The sequence below is a fragment of the Pseudophryne corroboree genome, chromosome 9, assembly GCF_028390025.1.
Source record: "Pseudophryne corroboree isolate aPseCor3 chromosome 9, aPseCor3.hap2, whole genome shotgun sequence".
NCBI classification, from domain to species: Eukaryota; Metazoa; Chordata; class Amphibia; order Anura; family Myobatrachidae; genus Pseudophryne; species Pseudophryne corroboree.
The window spans coordinates 132,112,146-132,132,331 of NC_086452.1; the positions used below are offsets into that span (position 1 = coordinate 132,112,146).

The 20,186-nt window shown below is 38.8% G+C and overlaps 1 long non-coding RNA gene across 1 annotated transcript; it reads left to right on the forward strand.

Moving 5' to 3' along the window:
- Positions 1-5,708: 5,708 nt before the first annotated feature.
- LOC134956802 (uncharacterized) lies at positions 5,709-9,406 on the forward strand. The gene is made up of 3 exons (XR_010186183.1): positions 5,709-5,745; positions 7,981-8,049; positions 9,340-9,406. It is a non-coding gene; the product is annotated as an uncharacterized LOC134956802 (long non-coding RNA).
- Positions 9,407-20,186: the final 10,780 nt, after the last annotated feature.

Genomic DNA, 20,186 nt, shown 5'->3' on the forward strand with positions numbered 1-20,186 from the left:
TTTTGCTTGGGCAATGGTTATGTTACTTAGAGAATATATTGTAAATGTTCCATACTCTACATCAGGGCTGGCCAAACCGGTCCTCGAGATCTACCAACAGTTCATGTTTTCCAGGCCTCCTGGAGATCTGTAGAATTGTCAGTTAGGAATGAATGCAGCACATCTTAATTAGTAATGACTACACCTGTGCACTAGCTAGGTGGCCTGGAAAATGTGTACTGTTGGTAGATCTCGAGGACTGGTTTGGCCAGCCCTGCTCTACATCTATTATGGCCATTTATGTAGAGCAAGAGTTACAGAGCGCATCTGTATAGGTGCAAATACATTCATGTTTACAGATCAGTTACAGGTCATACTTTTATTGAACCAGGTATTGTATTTCTGTGCATGAGATGTGTTTGGAAAGTTGGACTTCTCAGTATATCACTTGCACAATTAAAATATCACCATAAATCCCTCCATATTACCACATTTTCTTCCACACCTGTTATTCATTTAAATGTTTAAATGTTTCTACCAGAATCTCCTTTTTCACCCCATGTGTCCAGTGTCATGTGGGTCAGTTGACAATCCAGTCCAATCCTTGGTGGCCTAGTGATCAATGCAGTGCCCATCCCCTAAGCCTATTGGCTTATAGTTACAGCACTCCATTTCCTCCCTTTGTCTGAGCTCCAACATTCACAATGCTTTGTGACAGGATGCTGGATGTATCAACAGAGATTGGAAGCTTTCTGGCTCCTATAGTGTGTTGTACCTGTTACCCATTCATGTAGGAGACAGAGTGGAGCTGCTGTCGGCCAATATTATAGATGCTGGTAGCACTCTGAATAGAAGAACTAAGGCAAGAGCAACAACATTACTAAATATCAGCCATCATGTCGCTCATATAGGGATCATTTTAAGAATAAGTGTTAACCCTTTTAGCACTTACTAAACAGGTTATGACCTCCATGCAATTCTGTATTTTGCTAACCTTAAGGCTCTTTGTGACTGTACCACTTATACCATCATTAGAGCTAGCAGTATGATCCCTATTGACAGCATCAGGGACCCAGAAAAGCCTTTACAGTTCAGGGAAGCCTTCCCAGGCTTTGCTGTATCACCAACGGGTGTTAGCACTGTGCATATGCAGACTGCCAGAAACTAGACAGAAGAGACTAACAAAGAGGTGGACACCGCAGAACCTCACTGGACAAATAAGTAATCTTAAACACTTCTAGCTGTTGCCCCTCACGTCTGATATACTGTATCAGTGATGTAACTAGGCAGTTTAACGCTGTGTGCAAGAAACGGCACTGGCACCCCCTTATGTAAAATAGGGGCAGTGTGCACCATAGGGACAGTGTGCACCGTAGGCATGCGCAAAAAAATATGGCGGCATGGCTTCATGGGGAAGGTGTGTGACCACAAAATTATACCAATTCATACTATTATTCAAATTATGCCACACAGTAGCGCCACTAGACCAGGTAGAGCCCCTTTTACACATTACGGATGCCAGTCCCCCTTTTTACACAGTATGGCAGCCAGTCCCCCTTTTTACACATTACGGCAGACAGAGTCCACCTTTTACACATTACGGCAGACAGCGTCACCTTTTTACACATTACGTCAGATAGCGTCCCTTTTTTACACATTATGGCAGACAGTTTCCCCCTTTTTACACATTATGGCAGACAGCGTTCCCTTTTTACACATTATGGCAGACAGTATCCCCCTTTTTACACATTACAGCAGACAGCGTCCCCTTTTTATACATTATGGTAGACAGAATAGAGAGACCGACAGACAGATAGATAGATAGATAGATAGATAGATACCATCTCTCCCAGTGGCTCAGGCTCCTCAGTAAATGCAGTCAGGCAGATCCTGGGCAGGGGAGAAGGAGGAGGGGGATGCCAGATCCGCAGCAGCGCAGTGTTATTGGCGGTGGTGCCACTGCAGCTGTCCCTCTCCTTTCGCATTGGCTGGCCGCTGCCACTGTGAATGCTGGAATGAGGAAAGCATATCCCAGCATTCACAGCAGCGCCAGCCTGCCAATGCCGAAGGAGAGGGACAGCTGCAGTGGCGCCACTGCCAATTACATAGTGCTCCTTCGGCTCCAGTCCCCCTCCCTCCTCCTCCCTTACCTCCGGAGCTGCTCCTCTCCTCTTCTCCTCCAGCACGTCACACACAGCACAGGTGGCTTCTAATGAGTCAATTTGAGTAATTAAAAGCCACTGACATAGAATGCTGGCCATTGCTCCCTCAGGGTGACTGCGCTGTGTACCAGGCACACCTGGCACACACGTAGTAACGGCTCTGTACTGTATGGTAGGATTGTGGTGCCACAGTGCACAACCACTCTACCAGGCAGTCACTGATATGGAGGAGCAGCATCTGGTAGATTCAGCATTGAGGATTACCACCCCAACCTCTGCTAGCCCACCCATTGCTCCACACGAGGTAAAGCACTCTGAGGAGTTGCTAATGCCTTTATTTTTTTTATCGTAAAAAACAAATTTAGGAAAATATTTGAAAAGTAAGGTTAGGTTTTAGACTGCAATAAGATGAGATTTGACACAAGTCTCCAATCTATGTACCAAAATGTATTAGCTGATATAAGAATTAAAGTCATGTATTTTTTTTACAGTAGTTATATTATTTTAGTAATACAGCATAAGTTCACCTGTAAATAAGTGTTCAGTTGTACAAACATCCCCTCTAACTCTTTTGTCATCTCACTCTCTTGTGAGTCCTCTATAACTAGCTTTGCCAAATCACAGAATCATATTAAGGGGGAATTACTCTCTATCATTGATTGTTTTGATGGGTGCTATCCATTTAGCCACAATAAGCCTGTGCAAGCTGCAGCTTATCATGGTTTTCATTTCACCTGCCTCAGAAGTGAAAACTGGGCTGTGGCTGGTGAACTCACATAGGTTTCACTGAACCTGTGTGTTTTTGTGAGAAAATGTATTTATTTTTGAGTAACCAAATCGTATTTCCCGGAAAAAAATAATTGACAAAACGTTTAGAATTTAGAATTTTTTGCCTCTAATTGAATTCCTCCCTAAATGTTAACATTAAAAACACTTGTATAGTATTAATAGTATAAGCATGCATATGACAGCAGTCAATCACTTCTCATTGTAACCCTCAACCCAACTAATTCATCTAAAAAGAATAGCAGCAGCTTATTTCTGTATGATTAGCAGTACTACAGTGTGCATTATGCTTTATATTGTTACCTGAGAATAATATTACTTGCATCTCATGGAATTATGTAACATTGATGTATTAACATCCTTTTTAAGTCTTTGATTTTTATAAAAAAATATATTTTGTTGAAACAGTTTAAGAAATCCAGCTCTAAAATTGAAATCCTAGGAACCGTCTTGGTAAGAATTTTATTACATTTATTTATCACAGATTTATACAGTATTTTCTTTAATTCTCAGACTTTACAGATTGTATGATTAGCAGCTACTCTATATTATATCAGTAAACACAGTAGGTGCAATACATTTTTTTAAACTACAAAGCTTGATACGGACAAAGGATATGAGGTAAATTCAATAAAGTGCAAGGTGGCAAGTTGCCATTGTAATACTAGCAATGGCATCTTATCATGCCCACCTGACTGACCGATCTCCCACTGGACTCATGTCTTCATATGCAACCTTATGTGGCTGTATAGCATATAGCAATTTGACTCCTATGTGTTAACAAAACCAGCTGCGAAAATGATTTTTTTTATATAGATAGATAGATAGATAGATTAGTGCCTTGTGTAAAGAGGTACTTAGGAGGGCACCAGGACAGTTGTTGTTTGTTTGGGGAGTGCTGCCACAAACATGTGATTATATAACACAAACAATGCCTTTATCTTGCACCAATGACTTCAAGCTGCACCTCCAGTACAGTCCCTTGTTAGCAAGGACCAAAATAGTAGATAAAGAGAGTAATGACAGCGTCGCTAGTGTAAGATAGGTAACCAAAATCCCATGACAGGATGATCCTATTAGATCATAAAATAATAATTATAACAATAAGAATGGATATACCCTTTTAAAAATATTCTTCACCCAACAGTAATACAATTAGATCTTAAGGAATTATTTATTTATTTACATAAAAGTGTAAAAGATGAAAGATAAAATATCACAATACAATAGGCTGCAAGTATTCCACAATTAACAGATAAATGGGGGTTATAATCACACCTCTTACTCTCAGGGTTATGAGCTTAATAGGTGGATAACATACTACTGTTCTGGGAACTATGTGCAGGGACACTACAAGTTTCATCCAGACGGACTTCTTCAGGGGTGGATAAAACTGGTGATAATTGGATTATAGATTTGTATAAATACTGAAGATTAAAAGAATACAGCAGGCAAATCTGGCTGCATATATAGATAAAAATATTGTTGTACATAAATGATAGGAGTGCTTGGTAAAAGCTAGAGGCATAAGGGGTCATTCAGACCCGATTGCATGCTGCATTTTTTTTGCAGCCGTGCGATCAGGTCTGAACAGTGCATGTGTGTGGGATGCTATGCGCAAGTGCAATGCTGTCCGGTGACAGGGGTCGCTGGACAGTGACGGTTTCTACGATGAAAGCGATCACAGGGACGTTCGCAAGAAGATTGAAAGGCAGAAGGCGTTCCTGGGCAGCAAATTACCGTTTCCTGGGAGTGTCAGAAAAAAGGCAGGCGTGTCCACCCATTCCGGAGGAGGGTTCCTGACATCACCAGCAGCCCAAATCGTCTCAGCAGCTGACTAAGTCCTGCGCTCTGCAGAAACAAAGCTCTCTGCACAGCTGTTCGCACTCATTCTGAGTTGATCGCTCGCTACGGATTTTCGCAGCGCATCGATCATGGCAAAATTCTAAGCAATGAATTTCATGATAATACTTGACCTTATTGTGAACAGATAAAATGTATCATAAGTGTATTTTTTAAACATTTCTTTTACTATTTATTCTAATATATATCATACATGTAAGTTGGATATATTTAATGCTGAATAAATCCAGGAGTCAGTTTAGCTGATATGTAGCACATTTTTCAAAGTGCAATATATGATGGTGATATTGCTTTTATTTTCATTTATTGAAGGGACACACAGATTACTTTAAGGTCTGTTAGTGTCAAAGGAAGAGGCACTTTTTGAAAAGAATAACATTTTTAAATGTATATAACTAAGAAAATATTGAAAACATGAACTTGTCAATGGGACTGAGTAACTCTGATCTAATGAGTTATTATCTAGATGTAGGACATTCTAGATGGTCTAAAACTGATACATGCCTCCTACAACAACTAGAAATTACAAATCAAAATTGATAATTAAAATGAATGGTTTACCCAATGTCACAAACACTGTGATATTTATATACAAACATTGTACACAACAGTGTTACATTTCCTTTTTTGGCAATTCACATCCTGGGAACTGATGATGGATTACAAATGGAATCCATTTCTTTTTAAATGACAACAATAAAGTAACCTCTGAAGTTAGTGGGGCAAAGCTCTATGCTAACAGCACTCTATTGCGCTATTTCTCACCAAGAATTACACTACGCCCATTGGTATAATAACGTTTTAGTGAATCTGCTGTAACAATGCTTCTGCATACACCACGTTTAATCTTTATAATCTGTTAACAACATAAATGCATGCAACATGATAAAGACTTCCATTAATGTTTTCTATTTTTAAGACCACTGCTGGCTGTGCGACTGAGTCTTTCAACACGGTAAGCTATTCTGATAAATCTTAGTTTTGATATGTAAAATTACTATGCCCCTAGAACAAGCTGTCACCAAGTTACACATGCCTTGATCCAACCACATTCCTATCTCCAGCCAGAACTGAGTCTTCTTGTGTGTGTTATGCTGAAATACAGATGTTGAGCTAATTTTTTTTGTACACATACTGTATGAACAATTAATTCCACTCATCTTTCTTATTGAATGAGTTAATTACTGTACATGAGACTCACCTCCATTAAGGATGCAGATAAAAAACAAAAAAACAAACTCAAATGTATATTCAACAAATACAGGTTGAGTATCCCTTATCCAAAATGCTTGGGACCAGAGGTATTTTGGATATCAGATTTTCCGTATTTTGGAATAATTGCATATTATAATGAGATATGAAGTTGATGGGACCTAAATCTAAGCACAGAATGCATTTATGTTTCATATACATCTTATACACACAGCCTGAAGGTCATTTTAGCCAATATTTTTTATAACTTTGTACAGTAAACAAAGTGTGTCTACATTCACACAATTAATTTATGTTTCATATACACCATATACACACAGCCTGAAGGTCATTTAATACAATATTTTTAATAACTTTGTGTATTAAACAAAGTTTGTGAACATTGAGTCATCAAAAAACAAAGGTTGCACTCAAAAAAGTCCGTATTTTGGAATATTCCATATTTTGGAATATTTGGATATGGGATACTCAACCTGTACTTGCTAATCAAATCCCTGAAAAAACTAGCTGCTCTTCTAGGCATCTCCTGAGAGAGGAGTCTAGGTGAACACATTGCAGTGCACTGGATGGGCCATCTACATGCTCCAATGCAGAAACAGGACATTCCATGTTCCATATCAAGTGCTCTTTGGAATCGATTTCCTCCACCTAGATACTACATTTTATGTGGCCTTACAACTACAATTAATAACACTGATGGAAATATAAGGACACTTTAAAGCTAAATAGTTAATTTTTGATAGCATTAAGTGTTGTAAGTTAAAATATAAAATTATACTCAACGGAACTTCTTCAATCCCTTGATTTGGTGTATACAAATGTAAAATGTAAAATGTAAAAGTAGAGATGAGCAGGCTAGATTCTCAGAGATTCGAGACCATCCAAACTCACCCAATCTGAGTGGATCAAGGCCGGGACTCAAAATTCCCTGCCTGACTTGGTTCTGAAAACAATGCAAAATGTCATCCAGTCTGTATCAGATCTTATGGTTTTTGGACTTGGGTGTCAATTTCAAAGGCCGAACAAACTCATTAATCTGATCAATGATTGGCTGAGAGTGCAATTGTCATGGCTCTCAACCAAGGGATCCCTTCATTTTCATCTACCCTGAGACTGCTGTTTTGCTCCAACCACACACAAGCAGGCAGGCACTGAGAGAGGACAACAATAAAAGTAGCGCTCTAGACAGAATATTAAATAGTTATAAACAAGTGCATATTATTTGGATGTAGATAATATTATGTTTAATATAAAAAAAATAAGAATAGCATAAACTAAAAAATACAAATACAACAAAAGTTAATATATCAATAATATGAGCAGACATCTCACCCATAAGGCTGTCCATATACAGATATAGCTGAAGCAATTGCTGACTGTGAATAGTTGCAGCCTGGCACATGTTGCAGCATGCCGCATTGCAGTTAGATGAGCATGGCCACATCTGTATATAGAAAATTAGTTTACAGTCCTGTATGTGCCTGTACTTGTGTATACTTCCGGGGCCGAATATAGATATAGAATCCTCAGGTGAATGTGGTGTCATCTGATGGTGAGATCCAAGCAAGGATGTCCAATTCATATAATCCCCAGCAAGCTGTTACTTCCTCTAACAAATCTGAAAGCTGGTTCAGACTCTTTAGGTAACTTGCACAATCCAGTGGGTGGGTATAGGTAGGTACATCAACGCGTTCCACTACTCAGTACTTGCTGCTTTTTCAATATCTTGAAAAAGCTGCCAGTTCATGCATTGAATGCTATCACAATATTGTTTTTCGCAAATGACCCTGATGTACAATATATATCTTCTGAGACCATTTTTAAGCAGGAATAAAGTATAGAAATATTAGTTTTCATGCATTAATGAAAGACCTAAGACATATGTGGAGCATATTTAACATTTTGGAGATTCTATATGTGCTGTGCCTGCAATATGATTTACTGCACTGTATAACTGAAACAATATAATATTTTCCAGGCTGGTCTGTCTGGTCAAGCTATAGGCTTACTTAATGGTGTTGTGGAAAAAACTTTGGATCCTTTGTTGGTGAGTGCTGTGGAATACTGAATGGGTGTGCTGTATAAATATAAGTAAAGTACATAATCTTTTGGTGATACAGTATAACTCTATAAAGTTTGAATTACATAATATTTGAAATTCAAACTGTTGGAATGGTCTTAACACTTAATTTTTGAGTTACATTCTCAGAACTGTACTCAGTATTGTAATTTCTTTTAATACCACATTTTTAAAATACAGGATTCTCTAATTTTAGAGACTAATGTTATCAAAATTAAAAAATAGATCTTAAAAGTGGTCACTGACAACTACACATCCATTTTTATTCCATTTCAACATTTGTGAATATGGTGTTAGTTATTTTTTGTGTTATGTCTTATTAAATATGGAGTTCCTAAGCCTGCAGCAGTCTAATGCATTTATTATGGTTACATTTACAAATTTAAAACAATATTTGTAAGTGGGGCCAATTACAGTTACACTTACAAATCAGTTAGTGATGTACACCAGGCATAGGCAACCTGTTGTACTCCAGTTACACATCCCAGCATGCCCTAACATCAACATAGTAGCAGGGAATGCTGTGATGTGTAGTTCCACAGCAGCTGGCGCACACAGGTTGCCTACCCCTGAGTTTTATAATTGTGAATACCACATTAACAATGTAAATGTTATCTCTGGATATTAGTATTTAGTAACAAGGCAATTTAATAAACATATTATTTTATGTACTGTAGGAAGGGTTTTATTTTTTCTATTTGAAGCAATAGTCCTCTTTAGTATATATTGTAATATCATTTATGCCATAGATAATAATATCTCATAATGATTAAAAATTAACATTCATTTACATTGGGATTAATATGTTACAGATTGTGCCAGAGATTATATAATTTCAAAACACCTCATGCACAGTATATAATAAAAATACTAAGCTCCAAAACACTGAAATGCAGAAATTAAAAATAGATATCAGATGTGGTTGGATATCTGTAACACTTCTTCCAAAATGATTTCACTTTCACACTCCCATTACCAGAATATGTATAGATCCATAAACTACATAAAATGTAACTTTCATTAAGTGCTGCTGTAAATGGTAAACTACCACCCCAAACAAAAAGTTACCAGAAAATCATAATACTAAAACTAACCTTGGATTGTGCAAAAGGACAGAGATTTGTTTTCATAACACATATATTGGAGAAATGACAGATTACCATTTTGGAAGCATGGTGTGGATCATTTAGTTTATACGGTAAATTTATTTTGCACAGTGTATTTTTCAGCAAAACTTATAGGATCATTTTATTTCAGAATACTGTGATAGACACCGTGGGAACTCTTTTAGGAGGCATTTTAAACCCCATTCTTTGTAACAAGGTAAGAGTGAAATACTATATAAAATAGAAATGTATTTGATAGTGATGTTAAACATGTAAGAGTAGCAGTGAACAATATACAGACAGAAATACCTGACTTTAGAAAAATAAAATGTGTTACTAATGTAAAGTGGGTTTGGTTATGTCCCAAATACAGGTTGAGTCTCCCTTATCCAAAATGCTTGGGACCAGACGTATTTTGGATATGGGATTTTTCCGTATTTTGGAATAATTGCATACCATAATGAGATATCATGGCGATGGGACCTAAATCTAAGCACAGAATGCATTTATGTTACCTATACACCTTATACACACAGCCTGAAGGTCATTTTAGCCAATATTTTTTATAACTTTATGCATTAAACAAAGTGTGTCTACATTCACACAATTCATTTATGTTTCATATACACCTTATACACACAGCCTGAAGGTCATTTAATACAATATTTTTAATAACTTTGTGTATTAAACAAAGTTTGTGTACATTGAGCCATCAAAAAACAAAGGTTTCACTATCTCACTCTCACTCAAAAAAGTCCGTATTTCGGAATATTCCGTATTTCGGAATATTTGGATATGGGATACTCAACCTGTAGTAGTGAGAATGTTAATTAATGAAAATCATATCAGGAAAAAAAGTGACATCTGATCTCCATATGTAAGACTAGATCTGTCCTAACAACGTGTATCCTTAGTTGCCATCTGAGACCACTATTCCCATATGGTGCTGGCTGCACATGAATCTGATCATATAGGAATAATCTGATAGCTGTAACTCCATAGCTGGCTTCTGGTTATACATGTCTTTTCACCTGCATGCATTAGTGCCCAATGGTCGCATACAATATGATTTTAGGGGACTATAGCATATGTTGCCTACCTCTCAGACTTGGATTTGGTATACAGTAGATAAAGGCACTATTATACCCACTTTCTTATTGTCCTTGAAGTTTAGTTACAGATTTTAAAAAAAATCCAAGAAAATATGTTTTAGACTCTCATGGATGTACACTCTCTATAAAACCTGATGAAATGGAAAAACACTTTGTGATACCATTGTATATATTTTTTTTGCATTGCTTAGAATATTTTTCTGTTTATTCCATGTAAGGATGGAGGTCTTCTAGGTCTTGGAATTTCACTTGGAAATCCAGTCGGCAAATGGTAAGTGAGTCACAGATATAAATATAATGGGATGGGTGTATGAATATGTTCCTTTACTGCTGGAGTGCTGAGTTGATCAAGCGTTTGGTCATACCTATATGTCTACTTTATTTATTCACTGCAATTTACCCAAAACATGTCACCAGGTCAACTTTGCATTACATTGTTGTCTTGACATTAGTGGCCCCCAATCATAAAGGTTAGCTTACAGTTATGTGGGCAGTATATGTGGTCATGCATGTACCAGCTTAGAGACAGATTTACCAAAACATTGATTGTTATCATCATTCTGATATGGTGAATATGTATGATTATGTATTACATAGGATTCCCCATACAAAACTATTATCAGCAGGAACAATGCTGTCTCTGGCAGTAACTCTTTTTGTATTATTGTATAATTGAAGTCATATTGCCAAGTGATTTGCCTTTAATGCACTGAACAGGGCTCAATTTATTACACTGACAAACCTGTAGTCCTGCACATGCAATTTACACAAGCAAGCACACCTCTAACTGCATAGCTCTTACTAGAGGCACCCTTACCATTGTGTAATATACTTAGGAAGCAAACAATAGAAATACACAATATCTTAAAATCAATTCTATAGAGTTCCTAATAAATAATTAAAAAATTACAAACTAACCAACAAATATTTACCCTTTTATTATGATATATTTCTGTTCCAGGTGCACAGTTTGTGCATTTTACATATATCAAGACATTTGTGTTCATCCATATATTATGTCAGTATGGTGAGCAGCATCACAGTGATGTTTTTTAACATCTATGCAAAACCAAATCATTAGTCACAGAATAGAAGACAAACCTACTCTCATCATTGTGGGGACACTCTTTTAGAAAAATAATAATACTTAGATTTTAATATTTTAATTATTAAAATTTCTAAAAATACTGTAGGTTAAATAAAAGGACATACATTTACATCAAAATAGACAAACGTGCTCTATAAAATGAGTCCAATGGTAGTAAGCAAAATATTTGTTCATATCAGTAGTAACAGGGCCAAAACTAGGATTTATATCACCTGGGGTAAGGCAGAATTTTGGCTCCCCCCATCCTTAATTGTAGGTGTAAATTAAAAAGACCTCATAATGATGCATGTATTGGAAAACAGTATATAATAATAATCAAAGAAATGTATATTGTATAAATAATGTATAATATACATCATATTTTTTAATTAAATAGATAAGATGAAACGAAGAAAAAAAAAATGACTTCATGTATGCAGTGTGAGTTCAGATTATCACCAATGCAATTAATTTCATTTATTTTAGCACATTTATAAGTGGTATTGTATAAACAAGCATTCACATTATACACCCATATGCAGTCTCATGTGATATGATTGCTCCAGAGAGCTTCCAGTGATTGCAGTGAGTAAACACACTTGTGCTTCTTTTTTAATATATGCATTTAAAACTGTCTGGGTGTTGGAGCACACACCGCCTACTTGGTTGTTGAAACAGTGTCCTAATGGAGGCCTCTGATGCTGCAGTCCAAGAAGGTGGACATCTTTGAGGAAGTGAGCCTCAATCTATTTCAAGCACTACCCACTAGGGATTCTTCACTGCCTGTAGAGCTCTTGCCAGTAGGGTGGGCTGCACTGTGTCACTTGCTGCCCTGAGAGATGAGATCCTGGCTATTACTGGGGAGCATGTCCCTCATCAAAGTAGGCATGTCTAATGTTTTTTTCCACCACAACTGGTGCCATAATTCTTAAGGGAACTGCACTTGATGCAGCTGTAGATGGCCTGGGAGATATTTAGTAAAAGCCCCACGAAATCAGGATCACTATAGTCTGAGGTGAGCACTTGATGACGGGGAGACAGGCCCAAAGGCAAAACTCAGACATCAGGCTTCGTAACAACCATAGCCCTCAGCACCCCCTTAATCCTGCGGCTGGGGTACTTGCCCCTCTAACATTCCCCAACCCCACACACATTCCGAGGTTCTGCACTGGTAGTAGATAGGTGATGAGTTCATCTGTAACTTTTTGCAGAAAAATTTGTGATGATTCTCCTAATTTGTTATGGACAGCAGTCAGATTTAGTGTATTAGATCTCTGAGAGACTAGGACAGAATTTATGCAGTGTGTGTCATTTATAGAATGTGATGCTGTAGCATACTTGTCTACATTAAAAATATCTTACCCCTAGGAGTAGCCCGGAGACGAGACACATCTAGCCACTGCAGGGGGCAAAGCCAGACTGCACATTCGTAGGCTGCTCCCACTAAATGCTGCAGTTTGTGGGTAGGGGGTGGATCTTTTATCCCCATCCCATTCATTCAGCTGCTGGATTCTCCGGTCTATCTTCTTATCCTGCCCACTTCAATAGGAAGCAGGTGTGGAGCTGGAGATGCCGCTACTCCTCTGTAGGTGTGGGGGACTGTCTAAATATTTTTTGAGTCTCCTGCAACTTGTGGGAGAGTAGGCTAGTATGTCCTGCAGTATTGTATTTCCAATGCAAGTAATGCATATGGTGCAAAACATAACTACAGTAAGTGACAAAGTCATGCCAAAAATGCAGATATATAAATTGCTTTACAGACATGTAATGACATTGAGGTGTCTGCATTCTCAAGACAAATCATTTATGTAAGTCATCATGAACTATATATATATAATATAATTCTTAAACATTGTATTCAAATTGTTGTAATAGATGTTACACATATGGCACAAGCTGGTAATTGACGGTTGGTTTGTTGTTCACCTGTAGTATAATATCACACAAATGATCACAAATGATCCAGACACAAATTGCCCCATAAAAGTGAACTGACAATGAGATATATGTAATCCAAGGATCAATCAAACACATGCAGTTATCCTCAGTGTAAATCCTATAGATATCAGTCATACAGAAAAAGTACATGGATATAGGTATTGCCTGGATACACTATACATATATACTTTAAATAGAACTCTGCTAGTTATCTACAGTATGCAGAGCTGTTTAGCATATGTGGGACTTGTGGTTATATATATCCATATTTACTGACATTGAATTTCTAATCTCCTGGAGAAGCACAGAGAGGAGATGCTGCAGGGAACTTCGGGAGCCCTCAGAAAAATTCTGTGATTTGCAAGTCTGTAGGGAGAGGGTGGGGCTAAAATGACACAATTTGCATCACTTTAGCCATGCCCCCTCCCTGTAGACCAATGTCACCTATCTTTATAAGGCAGTCTTGTTTGTTTGTTTGTTTGTTAGTAAACCAAAAAAAGTTACAATTGGGCAAAACCATGTTGCACTGCAGGTGTTGCAGATGTAACCTGTGCAGAGAGATTTAGATTTGGGTGGGGTGTGTTCAAATTGAAATCTAAATTGCAGTGTAGAAATTAAGCAACCAGTATATGATATGCACAGAAACAATATAACACACCCAAATCTAAATCTCTCTGCACATATTACATCTGCCTCACCTTCATTGCAACATGGTTTTGTCCAATTGTTAACTTTTTTGCTTTGCTAACAAACCTAAGTAATCCCCTATATGTAGGGTGACCATAATATCCCTTTAATCTGGGACACACATGATTTACACAGGTTTTGCGGCTGGCTAAAATCAAGTAAAATTCAGGCTAGAGTTTAGCTAGCCACAGAACCTGTGTAAATAATAGGTGTCCCAGATTAAAGGGATATTATGGCCACCCTACTTTATGCAGTAACTTACTGATGCATTCAAGGTTCTGCAACAGGCATTCCCAACCTCAGTCCTCAAGGCACATTAACAGTCCAGGTTTTAGTGATATCCATGCTTGAGCACAGATGACTCAAATAGTAACTCAGTTATTTTAATATAACTATATGTTCTGAAGCCTGGATATCACTAAAATCTGCATTGTTGGTGTCCCTATAGGACCAAGGTTAGGAATGCCTATTCTACAGTATGTTCTTAAATGTATTTATATATTGTTACCTATTATTTTGCAGAGTCACAGGATTCCAACTGAAGCAAATCTGCTTCCAAAGGAGAAAACTGTTTCCGAATATTTGCAAACCAATATTTATGATTTCCTGGGAATATCATTCTCACAGGATCGCCCATGTTTTGGAGAAGTCTTGATTGTTGCTTTATTTCCTGAATTATTTTTTTAATCAATAAAATTTCTGTCAAATTAGTCAAATGTGTATTGTCATTAATTAAGTCAAAGATCCAAAGGAGTGAGTAAGAAAACCTTACTGTATGTTGAGAAAACTCAATTGGGTCTAGTGAGCGGCAGTAAGTAAAGTTACCTTAAATATATTTGTTATTGACCAGTTGTGATATAAAGGTGTGCTAATGTAATTGGTGCAAACAACATTTTTCTTGATTTTATTTTTATCAAGAAATGACTGTAGCACTGTATACAAAGTATCCCTGAGTTACACTACCTGACAAAAAATACAACCAAGTGTCTCATAATAGTCACTGTCATCACCGTATTATTGCAAAGTGTTTACTTACTGACAAGCAGTGGCGGCTGGGCCAGGTGGCAGGGTGACATGTTCCTTGGGCCACAGCAATATTTAACACTTTTAGGCCTGCATTAAACTGACCCATTAGTCCGGAGGTGGGGAACGTTTGGCCTTCCAGCTGTTGTTGAACTACACACACCTGCTACAATTTTGCTATTTGGCCATGCTAAAACTATTGGAGGGCATGCTGGGATGTGTAGTTCAATATCAGCTGGAGGGCCAAAGGTTCCCTTTCCCTGCTAGTCAGTGCCTGTTGCATAGGCCACTAAGAGGTCTATTTACTAAGCCTTGGATGGAGATACATCCGACGGAGATAAATTCCCAGCCAATCGGCTCCTAACTGCCATGTCGCAGGCTGGGTTTGAGAAATGACAGTTAGGAGCCTATTGGCTGGGGCTTTATCTCTGTGGGTTTTATCTCCATCCAAGGCTTAGTAAATAAGAGAGAGTGAAGTAGATTCCAAACAGATCCTGCAGCTGGTAACTTTATGCCAATCAGCAGCACTGCCAAACAGATCAAAGCAGAATCAGAAGTAGTGCAGTGCTGCTGTACTCAGCACAGCTTGCTTGCATAAGTGTGCCTCCACCTCCCAGCATGTGCAGGTTAGCAGGCTTTGCTTGTTCTAGCTTCTCCTGCTCCATCACTTTGTGGCCTGCAGGGCCAGACCCATGTATATGGATATGCTGGGAAGTAGAGCACCAAGTAGAAGACGACACTCATCTAAGCAGCTGACACCCAGAGGCAGAAGGGAGGACTGCAGGGCCAGACCCATGTATATGGATATGCTGGGAAGTAGAGCACCAAGTAGAAGACGACACTCATCTAAGCAGCTGACACCCAGAGGCAGAAGGGAGGACTGCAGGACCATTGCTCTATGCTGGCTCTGAGCAGATTATAGCAGCAAACATCTGAGAACACAGGCATACTACAGGCATACTACAGGCAGCCTGGTCAGTGTATAATGGAGGATGAAGAGGGGGGAGAGATGAATAGGCATACCATACTAACACATTTCTATAAAGTAAAGGTTTGTGGGACACTTCTACTGTGGTTGAATAGAGCATGGTGGTCCTGGGGATGGGAAAGAGGTGACTAGGGTTGGCATGATGTGCCAGCCCTCCTGTATTGACAAGAAAGGTAGTAATGAAAGTCATGTGCAAGATCACCTGCAAAGAATGTCCCAATATGTTGCAATAAGAAATGGTATTTAATTGGCCAAGATTGCTGTTATTGTTAAATATGCTCCATAGGGATCTATTCAATTGGTGCCGGTTTTTCCAACAGTTGGAAAAAACTGGACTTTTCAACAGAAATAGGTCAAATTGGCATTCAACTTATTCAATGACAGTGCTGTTTTTCCGACAGTCAGAAAAAACGGCACATGTCGAAAAACAAGTGGATTGGCTGTGCCCCCCCAGCAAGTGTCACCCCTAGGCATGTGCCTCACATGCGTACTGTGTAATACACTGTAGTACTCAAAATGACAAACCAGTCCATAGCCTGAGGATTATACAGGTTTTTAATAGGTTTATGGAATTTATTCCAAAATCGCAAAATAACTACAGTACATTTAAAAGGCTCATTCATATAATATAGTATGCAATAGTCATATACAGAAAATATAGGTTACTGTCATAATACACTGTTCTCCTGTCAAACACCATGTAGGCTTTTTTCTAAATATCTAGGAGTGCAACTTGAACTTTGTGGGACCCATAGCAAAATCTTGAGAGCACCCCTGCCATTGTCACTAAAGTGCCCCTTAGGGAAGCAGGAGAGAGAGCATGAGGGGAGTGATAGACAAGAAGGGTGTCATGGGAAGAGATATAGAAGAGCAAGAAGAGAGTGTTTGAGAGGAGAGAGGAGAGGACAGGTAGAGAGAAAGAGAGAGATAGAGAGAGAGAGAGAGAGAGAGAGAGAGAGAGAGAGAGAGAGAGAGAAAGGGGGTTTCATGGAAAAAGAGGGAATAAGAGAAAGAGACAGAGAGAAGAAAGAAAAAGTATGCCAGAAAGATAAAAGGGATGAGAAGGAAAAGAGAGATTGCATCAGTAAGATAGAGAGAGGCAGGGGAGGAGCAAGAGAGGGAGGGAATTAAGAAGGACTGAGAGAGATAAAGTGTCAGGGAGTGAGAGATAAAGAGAGTGGAGAAATAAAGAGTAAGAGGGATTGTCACGGAGAGAGAGAGTGCATCAGGGAGATAAAGTGTCAGAGATAGAGAGAGAGAGTCAGGGAGAGAGAGGCAGTGTAAGGGGGAGAAAGAGGGAGAGAGAGACAGTGTCAGAGATAGATTTTGTAGGGAGAGAGAGACACTGTCAAGGAGAGAGAGATATGGGGGGTAATTCTGAGTTGATCGCAGCAGGACATTTTTTAGCAGTTGGACAAAACCATGTGCACTGCAGGGGAGGCATATATAACATGTGCAGAGAGAGTTAGATTTGGGTGGGTTATTTTGTTTCTGTGCAGGGTAAATACTGGCTGCTTTATTTTTACACTGCAATTTAGATTGCAGATTGAACACACCACACCCAAATCTAACTCTCTCTGCACATGTTACATATGCCACCTTTGCAGTGCACATGGTTTTGCCCAACTGCTAAAAAAATTCCTGCTGAGATCAACTTGGAATTACCCCCATGGTGTCAGGGAGAGAGAGATACAGGGTCAGGGAGAGAGATATAGAGAGAGACAGTGTCAGGGAGAAAGAGAGAGTGTGTCAGGGAAAGAGTGTGTCAGAGAGAGAGAGACAGGGTCAGTGAGAGAGATAGTGACAGAATCATGGAGAGACAGATTCTGACAGAGAGAGGGAGATAGAGACAGTGTCAGTGAGAGAGAGTGAAAGTGAGAGAGATTGTGTCAGGGGGAGAAAAACAGTGGTGGTCATTCCGAGTTGATCGCTAGCTGCTGTTGTTCACAGCGCAGTGATCAGGCTATAAATTTGCATTTCTGCGCATGCACCACAATGTGCACACGCGTCATACGGGTACAAAGGCCTTTGCGGTTTTGCCCATGTTCTAGCAAAGCTTTCAGTCGCACGGCACAATGCAAGAAGATTGACAGGAAGGGGGTGTTTCTGGGTGGCAACTGACCATTTTCAGGGAGTGTTTGGAAAAAAGCAGGCGTGCCGGGGAAAATGCAGGCATGGCTGGGCGAATGCTGGGCGGGTGTGTGACGCCAAAAGCCAACCCTCCAACGTTAGAATCAACGCACACAAAGAGTAAGTCCAGAGCTGGTCTTGTTCTGCACAAAATGCTTTTGCAGGTGCCCTGCTGCACAGGCATTTGCACTTCTGCAATGTGAAAATACACTCCCCGGTGAGCGGCGACAATGCATTTGCACGGCTTCTAAAATCTGCTAGTGAGCAATCAACTCGGAATGATCCCCAGTGTCAGGGAAAGAGAGACAGTGTAAGGGAGAGCAAAAAGAGACAGTGTCAGGAAGAGAGAGAGTGTGTCAGGGAGAGAGACACACAGTGTCAGTGACAGTGGTTTATATATACATAAAGAACTAGTATTTTATTGGCTGGTTCCTGACATCCATGTTAGCAGTATTGCCCATTGTGCATGGAGGTGATCCTCGCTCTAAACTTATGTTGTAGTGAGATCTTAATTATCATAAAGACTATGGCTAATGATGTTAAAAGGGGTCCTTGTAGCTACAGATCCATAGCAGTTGGCATGGATATGTTGGGATAGTGATTTATTTGTCAAGCACTAAGGGTGATATAAATTTGTGAAGGTAGTAGTCAAATATATAAGTATCTAGAATTATTTTTTATTATTATTTAGTATTTACTCTCAATAATTAAAGCTCAGTACTCCTGCATATATTTATAATTGAAAAGGTTTCTTTACAAAACACTTTTTTTCTAAGTACTCTCACTGGTAAAATTGTCATTGTACCCACCATAGGCAATCTCTGGAGGGGGTGCAGGTCTGTTTTCCCAGAAACCACTCTCCTCTTGGCAAGTGACTCAAATTAAGAGAACAATAGTAATGGGTAATGGTATATAATATGATTCCTAGAGCTGCTGCCACATCATGCAGTTTAAGGGACTGAGAAATACTGCTGCACATGCCCAGTAGTAGTAGTAGCTTCTTCTAGCAAGTTTGCTATATATGTGGATTTGAGTCCTCAGTCAGTGCACTGGACGAGAGACTAGCTACCAAATAGATGAGACAGGAGTCTTACCATGACATGGGCTAATGTGTGCTTAGAAAGTGCAGTACTTGTTCTATTTTGTTTGTGAATTTATTTATTATGGTAGGTGTACACCTTTTCCCGACCACTTATTTATATTATTTAAAAATGTTTGATACAGCCTATACTATAGACTATATATAGTATTTAATATTAATACTGCATTCCATACAGTATCCAGTGTATAAAAATACCAATGTTTACATTAATTTCCAGGGTTGTTACTAGACTTTTCTACCTCTACCACAGACTCTTGCACTTGCTCCAATGTTCCACAGAGTGGGAAATTGTGGATTGCATTTGGAAACCCCCTCTAGAAATCCTGCATTTGACACTGCCTATGGTTAGGCCACACTATCAAATGCCCAATCCCATTTCAGCTTGGAAGTGTTACAGCATTAGGTCCTTTTTAGTTCTGGGACTGTAGGCCATTTGGGGAATACCAATTTCTGTAGGTTTGACAACTGCCAGAACCAGATACAGTTTATCTAATCTTATATGTTGCTGTAATTATCAAAGGACTTCTCATTGGCCATCCAATTTCCGTATGAATAGACAACCCATAGTAGAAGCCATTATTAGGCAACATATATGCTACTTTTTTACTTAGTTTCCATCTGAGATATACTACCAATATTTTTTGGCAACACATTCTGATGTGTTATACTGTACTGTTGACATAATGCATGGTTTTTGAGAGACTTTCAGTCAAGAAGTGATTATTTCACGAACATGGACAGCTTTAAACCAATCACTTACTGTGATAACTAATGGCCACTACAGGAGTGAGCCCCAGCTCTGTGTATAGTGCCACCTTCATTGTTCAGTTTTATATATATATATATATATATAGAGATACTGTGAACTGGCACTCCCTCCTCAAACAACAGCATTGCTCCGGTGCCTTCCCAATGCAGGTGAGACAGTGTT